This window comes from Lampris incognitus, chromosome 10, assembly GCF_029633865.1.
Source record: "Lampris incognitus isolate fLamInc1 chromosome 10, fLamInc1.hap2, whole genome shotgun sequence".
Classification (NCBI taxonomy): Eukaryota; Metazoa; Chordata; class Actinopteri; order Lampriformes; family Lampridae; genus Lampris; species Lampris incognitus.
In genome coordinates, this window is record NC_079220.1 from 43,636,543 (window position 1) to 43,650,591 (window position 14,049).

The 14,049-nt window shown below is 46.4% G+C and overlaps 1 protein-coding gene across 1 annotated transcript in view; it reads right to left on the reverse strand.

The window, feature by feature from the left end:
* The window catches only part of mfsd11 (major facilitator superfamily domain containing 11), a 31,099-nt gene extending 19,332 nt beyond the window's left edge, over nt 1–11,767 (reverse strand). The window contains exon 1 of the mRNA XM_056288027.1: nt 11,731–11,767. The gene's annotated coding sequence lies outside the window, so the exon portion shown is untranslated. The remainder of the gene's footprint in view (nt 1–11,730) is intronic.
* Nucleotides 11,768–14,049: the final 2,282 nt, after the last annotated feature.

Consider the following 14,049-nt stretch of genomic DNA (forward strand, 5'->3'; position numbering starts at 1 on the left):
TACAAACCGAACGCACCCAAAGCAGCTAACGCTAACTTCAGACAAAGGGAGGGTAACGTTAGCACCGCCGCCAGGGCGTGTAGCTATTGTGGAGGGCTACACGGCGCTAAAGCCACTTGCCCAGCTAAGGGTAAACAATGCATTAAATGCAAGAAGCTCAATCATTTTGCTAAAGTATGCAAGTCTAGCTCCCAGGGACAGACAAAGTACTACCGCGGCACAGTACATGCCGTCGGAGAGAACCCAGAAGAGTACACCACTGACAGAGAGCAGGAAGAACTGTACTTCGACAACATTACAGTGGAGAGCACCGCTGTGGGAGAACACACAGAGCTGTACATAGACTGCATCTCAATAGAGAACAACGGAAAAAGCAACGAGCAGGCTTACGTAGAGGTTGGAATTGGCACACCTCCACAGAAGGTAAAGTTTAAACTAGACACTGGGGCACAGGCCAATACTATTCCCACCAACCTGTTCCAGGCGCTTTTCAAAAATGTGACACTGAAACCAGCAATACACAGACTCACTGAATATGGAGGAGGCGCGCTGAGCGTGAAAGGCACATGCAAACTCAAATGTAAGTACAGAGACAATGCAATGATGCTGGACTTTTACGTCATTGACACAAACGCCCCACCAGTCATGGCAATGAAAACATGCTGTGACCTAAACTTGGTTAAAATAGTGATGGCTGTGAGCGAGGAAAACAATGTCACATCACAGAGCATAATGGATGAGTATGCAGATGTTTTCCAAGGAACAGGAGAGTTCCCAGGCGAGTGCACCTTCCGCGTCACACCAGATGCAACGCCGGTCGTCTGCCCGCCACGCAGAATCCCCATCGCCCTACGCAGCAAACTGAGGGACGAGCTTTACAGCATGGAGAAAGGCGGCATAATCTGTAAGGTAACAGAACCCACAGAATGGGTGAACGCACTCGTTATTGTTGAGAAGCCAAAGACAGGCAAACTTAGAGTGTGTTTAGACCCCGGAGCTCTTAACAAAGTGATACAACGACCTCACTACCCCCTCCCCACGCTGGAGGACGCCACCACAAAGCTCGCTGGAGCTGAGTACTTTAGCGTGTTAGACGCGCGGTCAGGCTATTGGGCCATCAAACTGAGCACTGAATCCTCAATGTTGACGACATTTAACACAGTGTTTGGCAGGTATCGTTTCCTCAGACTGCCATTCGGAATCGTGTCCGCTCAAGACGAGTTCCAGAGACGCGTGGATGAAACATATGAAGGATTGGACGGTGTGACGGCCATAGTGGACGACATACTAGTGTTCGGCAAGACTAAAGAGGAACATGACCAGCGTCTCAGAGCGATGCTGAAGCGCACAAGGGAGCGAGGGGTGAGGCTCAACCCCGACAAGTGTCACATATGCGTGTCCGAGGTAAGCTACTTCGGCCACACGCTCTCACACGAAGGCATCAAACCAGACCCACACAAGGTGAAGGCGGTCAAGGACATGCAACCCCCACAGAACAAAGCAGAGCTGGAGACAGTCCTCGGCATGATCAACTACCTCGCCAGATTCGCTCCACACCTCTCACAGATAAACTCACCCCTCAGACAGCTTCTGAAACAGGACAGTGAGTTTGTGTGGGATGCAGTCCACGACAAGGCGTTCCAAGAGATGAAGAATCTCATTACACAGCACCCAGGTCCAGTACTCTCATATTTCGACCCGCAGAAAGAGCTGCGACTCCAAGTGGATGCATCCAAAAGTGGCCTTGGGGCTGTCATGCTCCAAGATGGCAAACCAATTGCCTATGCGTCCAAGTCACTCAACAGCACTGAAGAAAACTACGCACAGATAGAGAAGGAGCTCTACGCTGTGGTCTTCGGCTGCAAGAGGTTCCACGAGTACATGTACGGACGAAAAGTGATTGTGGAGTCAGACCACAAGCCTCTGGAGGCAATACTAAAAAAGCCACTGGCAGCAGCACCACCCCGGCTGCAACGGATGATCCTGGCGCTCCAAAAATACGACATCCAAATCATCCACCGCCCCGGTAAGGACATACCGGTGGCCGACACACTGTCACGCAAGTCAATAGAACACCACGACAGTGACCTACAGGAAGGGATGGAGGCCCAAGTGCACACAGTCCTCAGCAACATCCCTGTGAGCGACACAAGACTCACAGAAATCAAGCAGGAAACAGCGCAAGATCCACAGCTCACCGCACTCAGACGAGCCACACTCACTGGCTGGCCAGACACAAAGAAAAAGTGCCCGCCCAGCATCCAGGAATACTGGAACCACAGAGCAGAAATCTCAGAAATGGACGGTATCCTGTTCAAAGGTGAGAGAATCATTGTCCCCCAAAAGCTTCGCAAGGACATGATACAGCGCATCCATGCCAGCCACCTTGGCGTGGAAAAAAGCAAATGCCGAGCAAGAGACTTACTGTTCTGGCCTGGCATGGGGAAACAGATCGAGGATGCGGTAGCAGACTGCAGCATATGCCAAGAACGGCGCAGCGCAAATGCAAAGGAACCAATGATGTCACACGCCATACCCGAGCGGCCGTGGCAAGTGATAGGCACAGACCTATTCACATGGAACTCACAGGACTTCATAGTCACTGTGGATTACTACTCCAGATTCTAAGAGCTAGAGAGACTTTACAGCTGCACCTCATCTGCCGTCATCATGAAGCTGAAAGCAGCAATGGCTCGACACAGAATCCCCGAGACTATCATCAGCGACAACGGTCCGTGCTACAGCTCTGGTGAGTTCCGCAACTTCTCACAGACATGGGGTTTCTCACACACCACCACAAGCCCCCACTACCCACAGAGCAACGGCCTCTCCGAGAAGACTGTCCAGACGGCCAAACGCATCCTGGACAAAGCCAAAGCTGAGAACAAAGACCCCTACATGAGCTTACTGGAGTATCGCAACACACCGGTGGACAACCTGAAATCACCGGCACAGCTACTGATGAGTCGGAGGCTGCGGTCCATTCTCCCATCAACAGCAAAACACCTGCAGCCACAGATCGCCAGTCAGGAGGATGTTCACAAAAGGAGAGAGGTATGTCAACAGCGCCAGCAGGCATACTACAACCGAACAGCCAAACCTCTGCCCCACCTGCCCGCAGGCACACCAATCCGCTTCCGGCAGGAGGATGGATCCTGGAGACCTGCAACTGTGGAAAGACCAGCGAACACAGACAGGAGCTACCACATCCAAACCAAAGAAGGTCAGATCTACCAACGCAACCGTCAACACCTGCGACAAAGCAGAGTGAACACTCACACTACACACACACACACACTTCACAGCAGACTGTTACCAGCGCTAACAACAACACACAAGCCCATCAGCAAGAGCATGCTGAACCTCCAGACACGAACAATCAGCGACAACCAGACACACAGCCTGGTTACACCACGAGATCAGGTCGCACGATCAAACCAAGAAAAATCCTTGACTTATGAATGTTAAAAAAAGAGAGAATTTTACACCAACCTGTACTATACCTGCTATGTTTTTGTAGCGGGGTGGTAAATCTGTTAAATATGTTAAATGATTTTCCACTTAAATTTAGTATAGTTTAACTGTTAATATATGTAATTGTTACACTGTCAAGCCATGTAAAATGTCATTTGATGTAGTTAAATTGTGAAGCAGATTGTGAGTGTATTTTTATAGTTTTGGTTGTCATTGCATGTTTTGACCAGTAAGTGGCAGTGTTGCGGACTTTTATTGTAACTCCGTGCAAGTTATCCAAGTGCATCTTGGGTATTCTTTTTTTTTCTTGTGTGGAGCACCTGAAGATTGCGGTGTGACGGTGCTCTGACTCCGCAGTAAGTAAGGGTAAATATCTTGTGAAATATACCTGTAACATTATTCCAAACAATATTGTATGTCGGTAATTTGACAAGATGGTTTGATTTAGACGCTACTGGAGTTGATGCTCGGTGATTTTGGGCGCGAGCCGTCGACCACTGTTCGCCATTGCAGGCATGACAAGGTAATGTTGGCGTGAATAAAGCCACACCATGCCGTTGTATTTGGGATGTAAAGGTTTTATATGCATTTTAATTCTGTTTAAAGGTAACTGACAGAGTGAGAAGTTGCGCGATCTTCAGGAAGTTCCACATGTCTTTGTTAAACCCTGTTTAACATACATAGTCCACTGCCGTATTTTGCACCGTATGTTGTATGTTGTATTTATTTTCCTTTTAAAATCTTTTCTGTTAAACTTGCCACATCTGTGAACATTTATGAGCTGTTTGCTCGAAAGACACAGGAATTTATGCACTCAGTAAAACGATCTGCATTCGAAGGTTCAAACAATAAAATTAAAGCTACAAGAACCCCGGAAGTAATTGTGTCCTGTGTGGTATCTAATTCCACGGGCTACATAATTTTGGTACCAGGAGTGGGGTGTAGCTAAAACATTTCTTTTAAATTGGCAACAGAGTGGCTTATTTTTACTTAAAAAAAAATACGGCAGTGGTGAAGATTTCTGGTGACGTCCGTTGGTGTTGAGTCTGAAGCCATCCTGCTGTGGAGGTGGTGACCAGCGAGAGACGACGTGAGGGGCTCTACGAGGTTCTGGTGCTTCCTGTGTCACATGACTCAGCTGTACCAGCGCAGAGGACTCCAGCGCTAACTTCAGCTACAAAGACCAAGATTCAGCAAGGCTCCAAGTTAAAGACTGTCCTTGTAGTATCCTTGAACCAGGTTTTGAACTAAATATCCTCATTTATACTGGACTGAGTAAAGATTAATATATCATTATGTCTAGTGATTCTGGTGATGAAGGGAGTTCACGTAATGATAATGGCCACACCTCAGGTGGCATAATGGGTATAGGTGAAGGTGCTACAAAAGAAATGCAGACCACCATGCAAGAGCTCGCCAGACTGCGAGATGAGCTCACCAGGTTAAATGGTGAAGCAAGGGCTCAGAGAGCAAGTGATAACAGTGCACCCACACGTTCATACATCTACGTTCCAAGAGAACGCCAGATCCAAGCATTTAGTGGGGAGTGTGGTACAGACAGGAGATCTGTCGAAGAGTTTATTGAAGAGGTTGAAAGGGTTTTAAGATACAGAGAGCAAACAACAGAAGAACAATGTGACTATATACTATCTCTATTGCGTGGCCCTGCATTGGAAGAGGTGCGACTATGCATGAGGGGTCAGTCAGTGGGGCCCAGTGATTTATGCTCTTACCTGAGCAATGCATTTGGGAAAAAGCGCAGTTCCACACAGCTTTTGCAGACCTTTTACAACCGTAACCAAACTGATGGAGAAGACCTCCGTGACTACTCCCATGCACTATCCCAGATTTTGAGCTCTGTAGTGAAACAGTCCACAGATGTAATACCTAATGAGAAAACTGTGCTCAGAGACCGGTTTATTGAGGGTTTAAGAGAAGCAGCACTCAGGCGTGAACTCAGGAAAATGGTTAGGGACAAACCAGAGAGCAGTCTTCTAGATGTGAGGAACGAGGCCCTCTTGTGGGAGATGGAGGACAGCAGGTCTCATCGTCCCAGGGTCATAAAGAGCAACCAAGTTACATCAGAGGTTCCGGAAACCCAGTGCTCTATTATTAAAACAAACAATGACCAAGGTACTGCATTAAATGATGTTCGGAGAGCAGTAGCCCATCAGGAAAAACAGCTAGCAGAGTTAGGCAAAACACTTGCTGATCTAGCCTTTGCTGTAGGTGAACTGAGTAAGCGCGGCACTCAACAGACATTCCTAGAGCCCAAGCCACGACCTAGACCCCAGCCAAAGTTCACACCAGATGGTCAGCCTATCTGTTTCAAGTGTAGAGGCATAGGTCACATTGCAAGAAAATGCTCACAGGCCAGAGGGGGTCAAGGGGACGCAACACCTAGTTCTTATGTAGTGCAGGAAAACTCGCACCCTCAGTTGTCATGAGCCACACAACTCGAGGGGAGGAAGCTGGCTCACCAAAAGAGACTCCAGACAGAAGCAAGATCTTAGAGCGTGCAGTCGGAGAATGTAAAACTGTTGAGGTGAAACTACGAGGTGTTACAGTGTCCTTCTTACTTGACACTGGTAGCCAGGTCAGTACAATTTCTGAGAGTTTTTTTACGGAACACCTGTCAGTGAAAGGCGAAGACATTCACCCGGCATTTGAGTGGTTAAAGATCACTGCAGCTAATGGATTAGACATACCCTATATGGGCTATGTGGAGCTTGATGTAGAAGCCATGGGTCTGACTATCCCAGAGCGAGGTTTTCTGATAGTTAAAGATTCTGAACACTCTTCCTCTGTTCCAGGTCTAATAGGGATGAACATTGTCAAAAAATGCAGAGAGCTAGTACACACTGAGTTTGACACCACACTGCAGGAGAGGTTTGACTCAAACTGGAGAGAGGCTTTTAATCATCTTCATGCAGTACATGCAACAGACAAGACTCTCTTTCGCTAGGGTAGCTGGTAAGGATGTAGTCCATATACCTGCTTCATCTGCTGCTACAATTATGGCTAGGGGACTCAGGACCGTGAGTGAGGATGATTCTTTTTTGTTGCTGGAGTCTGTGGGTGTCCCCGTTCCTGGAGGTTTGGTTGTTGTGCCTACTTTGGTTTCATCGGGCAATCACATTTTTCCAGTCCGAGTCATGAACATGTCTGATGAAGATATCTGGCTAGGGCCACGGACTAGGCTAGGGGTTTTGACTCAGGTAGACTGTGTGAAAAGTGATGAGCTTTGTGAGGTACAGTTCCAGAGAATCTCAGCAGACACTGAACAAGTGAGTATCAGTGAACACCCCGAAACACCGACAGATGTGCAGGAAATTCTCGGCAAGCTCAATTTTTGTGGTAGCCCAGAACAGCAAGCACAGCTGACTTTGTTACTGGAGAAGTACTCTTTTGTGTTTGCAACAGAAGATGAAGATCTAGGCCACACTGACAAAGTACAACATGAGATCCATCTGACAGATGACATACCTGTAACACAGCCATACAGACGAATCCCACCCACACAGTACAGTGAAGTCAGGGAACATATTGGCAAGCTGCTTAAAAAAGGGGTCATTCAAGAAAGCTCTAGTGCTTATGCTTCGCCCATAGTACTAGTGAGGAAGGCAGATGGTAGTCTGAGGCTATGTGTCGATTACAGGAAACTCAACTCAAAGACAAGACGTGATGCATTCCCGCTCCCGAGAATTGATGAGAGTTTTGATGCGCTGAGAGGGGCAAAGTTCTTTTCGACCATAGATCTGGCGAGCGGATACCACCAGGTAGCTATGCATGAGAGAGATCGGACTAAGACTGCATTTACTACACCGTTTGGTCTGTATGAGTACGTGAGAATGCCTTTTGGTGTTTGTAACGGTCCAGCTACATTTCAGAGACTTATGCAAGTTACTATGAATGATCTCATTTTTCAGATACTCCTGGTCTACCTAGATGACATCTTGGTTTTTTCAGAGACATTTGAGCAGCATTTGGAGAGACTTGAGGCTGTGTTTAAGAGACTGGCAGAGACGGGCCTTAAGGTGAAGTTGCAGAAGTGTGCTTTTCTACAACAGTCAGTAAAGTTTTTGGGTCATCAGGTGTCAGCAGAAGGTATAGGAACTGACCCCTCCAAGGTCTCTGCTGTTAAGAACTGGAAGGTCCCAACCACTGCCAAAGAGCTGCAGTCATTCTTGGGTTTCTGTAGTTACTACAGGAGATTCATTCGAGGCTTCTCACAGATTGCCGGGCCACTGCATGACCTAGTCAAGAAATGTTCAGGTGTGAGAAAAACAGGGAAAGCAGGTCACCAGTTTTGTAATATGTGGACACCAGAGTGTGACTCTTCCTTTGAGCAGTTAAAGGAAAAACTTACCTCTGCTCCCATTTTGGGTTTTGCTGACTTCACACAACCATTTGTAGTTGAGACAGATGCTAGTCAGCATGGATTAGGCGCTGTATTGTGTCAGCAGCAAGGTGACACCAGACGTGTCCTAGCATATGCTAGCCGCAGACTACGCCAGGCTGAGAAGAATGACCGAAATTATAGTAGCATGAAGTTGGAGTTGCTTGCCTTAAAATGGGCAGTTGCTGAAAAATTCTGGGGTTACTTGCTTGGTTCAAAGTTTGTTGTCCTGACTGATAACAATCCCCTCTGCCACCTCAAGACAGCCAAGTTAGGTGCTATAGAGCAGAGGTGGGTAGCGCAACTGTCTGTTTTTGATTTCGAGGTTAAGTACCGTCCTGGTTGCAGTAATGCCGCCGCAGATGCTCTCTCTAGGTAGGAGTTTGCAGGGGAGCCTGAAACAGACCCTGACTCGGATTTTGACGACTGTATCACTGTGTGTAACCTGATTGAGCGAGGAACAGTTCTGGATCCTGGTCTTGTCTCTAGAGGTCTGGAGTGTTACAAAGTGAGACAGATCCGTGCTGGGGAGTCGAGGTCTGGTGAGACAGGTACTAAACAGGGCAACACCCCCACACTGCCAGGTTATACCAGAGAGGAGCTGGTAGGTTTTCAGGCCGGTGACCCCACCCTAAAAGAGTTTAGGGCATTTTGGGATCGGGGGAGGAGGCCATGTCCCAGAGAGAGAGCAGCCCTGTCTAGTCAAGTGAAAAGATTGTTGAAACAATGGAGATGCATACAACAACGAGAAGGGTTGTTGTACAGGGTTATCACAGACCCACGTCATGGAGAAGTGTGGCAGTTACTCGTGCCTAGTTGTTTGAGGGACCAAGTTCTAGAAAATGTACATAACAACATGGGACATCAGGGCATAGAGCACACTGTAAACTTGCTAAGAGGGAGGTGTTTTGGGTAGGGCTACGCGAGGATGTTGAAAGCTGGGTTAAAAACTGCGAGCGGTGCATTTTGACCAAGATGCCTCAGCCAAAAATCCATGCTCCAGTTCAGGCATTCCTGGCCCCCCGACCTCTAGAAGTGGTGGCTGTTGATTTTACAGTGTTGGAGGCAGCTTCAGATGGCCGTGAAAATGTCCTTGTTGTGACAGATGTGTTTAAAAAGTTCACACAAGCGTATGCTACCAAAGACCAGAAGGCTGACACTACAGCTAAAGTTTTGCTCAGGGAGTGGTTCATGAAATATGGGGTCCCAGAGAGACTGCACTCAGACCAAGGTCGAAATTTCGAGAGTGAAATTATAGCAGAGCTGTGCAAACTCTATGGGGTTAAAAAGACACGGACAACTCCCTACAGGCCACAGGGAAACGGTCAGTGTGAAAGATACAATCGCACACTCCATGACTTGTTAAGGACACTCCCACCAGAGAAAAAAAAGCGTTGGTCAGAGCATCTGTCTGAAGTAGTATATGCCTATAATGTCACTCCTCATTCCACCACAGGGTACTCGCCTTATTATTTGCTTTTCGGGGTACAGCCACATCTCCCAGTAGATGCTTTATTAGGGCGTGAGTGTGTGTCAGACAGGAAACAGGATTGGTTGTCTGTTCATCAGGAGAGACTCCGACAGGCACATGAGAGAGCCAGAGAGTACTCAGAGCAGAAGGCAGCTGAGAGGATCTCACTGCAAAATGAGAAGGTGTATTGTCCTCCTGTGGACATTGGTCAGTTGGTTTTCCTACGTCACAGACCCCCAGGTAGACATAAGATTCAGGACACATGGACCTCAACAGTCTACAAGGTAGTTGACATCCAGGGTACCACACACACTGTTGAACCTTTTGAGGGAGGTCCCATTAAAAGAGTTCATAGGTCAGAGTTGCGACCTTGTGCGAAACCAGTTCCCAAACCAAGAACTAGAACTAGGTTACAGACCACTACACAGCCTGTAGCTGAGGATGAGCCTGAGTCACCTGAGGCTGATTTTGTTATTGTTGAGGAAGTCATCCCTCGCCGGCAAGTACCTAACCTGCCTCTTGCAGCAGAAAGTGTTAGTTTACATGTGACAGCACCCACAGATGAGAGTGACGATGAAGGACCTGAGGAAGGTTATTCAGATATGAGAAATTGTGGCACAGAAACAGAATGTGTTAATGATGTGCATCCAGACGTTAGCAACAGTGACTTGCCCATTATTGAAAACAGGGACAGGCCCGCACTAACAGATGATGCTGGTGGAGCAGGACGTAGAACCTATGCACCTAAACCTGCCATTAGGAAAAGCAAGCGGGAAATGGCTGGATCTCATTCAAACCCATTTCATCTGCCATAGTCGGCCTGTAATGCAGTCTCAGTCAGCACAGACATGGTCTCTAAGGTTTTGACAAGCCTGGGTGCTGCTCTCTTTGAAAAGGCCTTGCAGGGAGTATTTGAGTAAGTTCATGTTTCGTAGTCACCGAAGACGTTGACTATATTTGCAGGGGAGTATGTAGCCGGGTGGTAAATCTGTTAAATATGTTAAATGATTTTCCACTTAAATTTAGTATAGTTTAACTGTTAATACATGTAATTGTTACACTGTCAAGCCATGTAAAATGTCATTTGATGTAGTTAAATTGTGAAGCAGATTGTGAGTGTATTTTTATAGTTTTGGTTGTCATTGCATGTTTTGACCAGTAAGTGGCAGTGTTGCGGACTTTTATTGTAACTCCGTGCAAGTTATCCAAGTGCATCTTGGGTATTCTTTTTTTTTCTTGTGTGGAGCACCTGAAGATTGCGGTGTGACGGTGCTCTGACTCCGCAGTAAGTAAGGGTAAATATCTTGTGAAATATACCTGTAACATTATTCCAAACAATATTGTATGTCGGTAATTTGACAAGATGGTTTGATTTAGACGCTACTGGAGTTGATGCTCGGTGATTTTGGGCGCGAGCCGTCGACCACTGTTCGCCATTGCAGGCATGACAAGGTAATGTTGGCGTGAATAAAGCCACACCATGCCATTGTATTTGGGATGTAAAGGTTTTATATGCATTTTAATTCTGTTTAAAGGTAACTGACAGAGTGAGAAGTTGCGCGATCTTCAGGAAGTTCCACATGTCTTTGTTAAACCCTGTTTAACATACATAGTCCACTGCCGTATTTTGCACCGTATGTTGTATGTTGTATTTATTTTCCTTTTAAAATCTTTTCTGTTAAACTTGCCACATCTGTGAACATTTATGAGCTGTTTGCTCGAAAGACACAGGAATTTATGCACTCAGTAAAACGATCTGCATTCGAAGGTTCAAACAATAAAATTAAAGCTACAAGAACCCCGGAAGTAATTGTGTCCTGTGTGGTATCTAATTCCACGGGCTACATAATTTTGGTACCAGGAGTGGGGTGTAGCTAAAACATTTCTTTTAAATTGGCAACAGAGTGGCTTATTTTTACTTAAAAAAAAAATACGGCAGTGGTGAAGATTTCTGGTGACGTCCGTTGGTGTTGAGTCTGAAGCCATCCTGCTGTGGAGGTGGTGACCAGCGAAAGACGACGTGAGGGGCTCTACGAGGTTCTGGTGCTTCCTGTGTCACACGACTCAGCCGTACCAGCGCAGAGGACTCCAGCGCTAACTTCAGCTACAAAGACCAAGATTCAGCAAGGCTCCAAGTTAAAGACTGTCCTTGTAGTATCCTTGAACCAGGTTTTAATATTTACAGCGTTCACTTACCTTGTGTACCTACCTGCTGTTTGCAGTTACCAGTAATGAAATGAAAAAAAAAAGATGAAATGTTATTACGGTGTCACATTTAGACAGTGAAGGAAATGTTTTACACTACTTTGTTGCAGTCCAGTTATATAAGAGTTCCACTTTCATATTCTTTCTTATTTCTAGCACACTTGATAAGAATGACACTTACAAGGGCTGGTGTTTTTGTTGTTTTACTCCATCTGTCAAATAGACATTACAGAGGACACGTTTTCAGAGCATGGCTCACTATACGAACGGCAACACTCATCTACAATTTATACACAATAAGAGCACCAAATATATTCTTCCATAAATTCACATTAGTCTAGCCTACCGCTAGCAAAGCTAAACAGTATATAACGTTACGGAATATGGGGGGATCAAAATAGCAACACACATAGGCCTACCTTCATATTTACACAGTGTGGAGACACTAAACATAGTAAAGGGAGACTAATCACACATACAGACAATGTCAAAGCCAAGCTACAGAACAATGGGTTCAGACCGCGGGAGCTATGGCTATGCTAACGTTAGCAACTCGCTAGCAATCTAGCTAACGTTAGCCAGTGATATGACGTTATCAAAATAAATATGAAAGTCCCTTCGTGGGTATTTCTAATAGGCATCCATATCCCACCTACACATCATATTTAATCACCATCCTAATTCCATATGTCTAACTAGTCTGCTTACCTGTCAAATAGACATTACAGAGGACACGTTTTCAGAGCATGGCTCACTATACGAACGGCAACACTCATCTGACGATTCTACCCGAATGCCCCAGAATGCACCGCGAGAGCCAGCACTACGTCACACAGGCTAGAAGCAATTAACCTGCAGTGCCCTGCTGTGGCGAGAACCGGCTATCACAACAACACAGCAGACAATTCTCCTCTTTACTAGTAGTGAGTGGTCAATGAAGGTAAGTATATGAAATAGAAGGTAAGTATATAAAATAAAAAATAGATGGGGGGCTACTAAATCCCAAGTACCCCACATTATTAAGATTGTATTCGCTTATAAACGTGCTCAACGTGGTCTGTATCTCTGCAGAGAAAGCAGCACTTTTCAGAAAAAGGGAGATGTAATATTTGCTAGTAATATTTGATTTGCTAATGTCCCTTACGGCTTCCCGTAGCGCCACAACAAAGTCACGTGATGTACGTAACAACGTCAGTCGGAATCCGGTCGGTGAATAAACACCCAGCACGAGAGAATTCGTCCTTGCTTTATTAATGTTATAAGTTAACATAGCCAGAGGGCACAGATCATTACACCGGGCAGAATGAGCAGGTTGCCTAGCCCGCTGATTCCTGCGCTCTCGGTGGCGCAGAGCCAAAATACCATCCGAAACGGTGTCTGATCGTTTCTCCATTTCACGTGCTTGTTGTTCAGACGCTTCTTCCAGCCTGGCTAGTTCCAGAAGTTTTGTCAGATTCACCGTGGGATCAGTGAGAGCTTTTCTCCTAAGCTTGTGCGATACGCAGGTTTGCACAATGTGGCGTCTTATTTCTGCGTCAACATCAGAGAACTCACAGGATACTGCAAGTGTGCATAAGCGGACATAGTATTCCCCGACGGTTTCATTTCCAGACTGTGTAGATTGCCTAAACTTGTACACTTCAAAATCCACATTCCTCTTGGGTGAAAAATAAGTCTCAAGTGCCTTAACGGCTTCATCAAAGTCTTTAGCGTCTCCCTTATCAGGCAGCGTCACAAAAATGTCATACCTGTTCGCCCGCATAGTGAAGTAGTATGGCACGTTTCCTAGTGTTGTCTTTGATGTCCATGGCCAACAAGACATTTTCGAAACGAGCCGTCCATTTCTCCCATCTAGGTCCCAACGTCCCCGGGGCACCTCCATGGATATCAAACGCCGGGAATGCGTCGCTCGACGCGAAAAACTTTGCCATGATGATATGGCGGATGACTTGGATGAACTTGTTGATTCGTGCTAGCTAGCTCAGCTAATGCAGTTAGCTGAACGTTACTACCCTTTTGTTACTACTGATTAGAGTACATAATTCAATTCCGCAGTGCACGTTCCGTCAATCCACAAAGTCCTCGTCGCCATTGTAATGACCTACTTTTCACTCTCACAGATGATAACACCGTTTCTGAATTAGCCGTGGAACTTCGGCATGTTTATTTCGCTCCATGCATAACGTGCACATCATCCGACTGACCCTCGTCTACCTTCCCGCTCCCGTGGCTGCTCTATTTACTATCCCATAATTCCCTGTGTCCTTAAAGGTGTATTCCCCTAATACAGAACATCACAATGACCGTCACATCAAAGGAGTTGTTCTCCAGCCCGGCGACAGTCTTAGTCCGCAACCTGAGTAAGCGAGGGGGACCGGGGAAGCGGAACCTGCAACAGAACGACCTCATATGGAGAACAGTGATAATGACTTACCGGAAATCCAGGATGTCCAGGACGACGACTCACCTCATACTGAGGATGAGGCATCATTGCCCTCAG